Raw genomic sequence first — 1,027 nt, forward strand, 5'->3', positions numbered from 1 at the left:
CACACACACACACACACACACACACACACACACACACACACTATTCAAGAGGTAGCCCATGACACAATTGGACAGGACACCTTTTAGTCACCCTGCCTTGGGTATAATTTCATACACTACTATACATATGTCCTAAAGTTGTCTTATTGTTTTGTCAAGTGTACACACGGTCCTGAATTAAACAATTCACCTTCTTCAAATATGTGTAAATTTGGCTGAGCCATAATTCTCAGAGGTTTGGCAGTTCTGTAATGAGGTAATGTTATAAATGACCCCCTCATATGGAGATCTTTTGTGATAAGGCAAAAATGAGATTCAGGAGGGGGTGCGGCACCCGTCAGCCCAGGCACGGCCCTTATCCCACTTAAAGGGAGTTTTCCTGAGGAAGAGCCTGCAACACCTTTTATTTTACAAGAGACAAAAGGAGAGAGAAGCAACAAGAGATCAGTGGGATCTACAACCACCAAGACAGAGGGGTTAAGAGTGGAGCACATCCTTGGGAGCTGAGGTCCTTGCACGGAGAAACTCCTGGATCCCAGAAAAGATTGCTGTCCAGACACACGGAAATCTGCAAGGAATATCAGTCTGACAGATGTGGAAAGGAAATAGGGTTGTTCCCCCAGAAAGACAGAGAAAGCTTTCCCTTAGAGCTGGGCACATGACAGTTCTCGGGTTAGTTCCCAGGATCAGCAGCTCACACAAGGCCACCCCTGGAGGCAGATACCAAATCTCAGGAAGCAGGGAGCATGATGAGCTAGAGAGAGAAGTTCCCAGGCTGGTCCCCAAAATCAGCATCTTTCATGAGGCCACACCTGGAAGAAGACACACAGTCCCAGGAGGCAGGGAATGTGAAGGGCCGTGCATTTTATAGTCTCGTATAAAATGATTATACTCCCCAGGAGGCATCACCCAGCTATCACCTGATCTACCTCCACACAGGTACCATCAAGTGGGCATAAAATCTAACCACCGCAGCTGCTAACCCAAAGGGTGGCCATTTGAACTCACCAAGGACTATGCAGGAGAA

Source organism: Echinops telfairi, unplaced genomic scaffold (genome assembly GCF_000313985.2).
Source record: "Echinops telfairi isolate 266 unplaced genomic scaffold, ASM31398v2 ScPeMD7_23;HRSCAF=83, whole genome shotgun sequence".
Classification (NCBI taxonomy): Eukaryota; Metazoa; Chordata; class Mammalia; order Afrosoricida; family Tenrecidae; genus Echinops; species Echinops telfairi.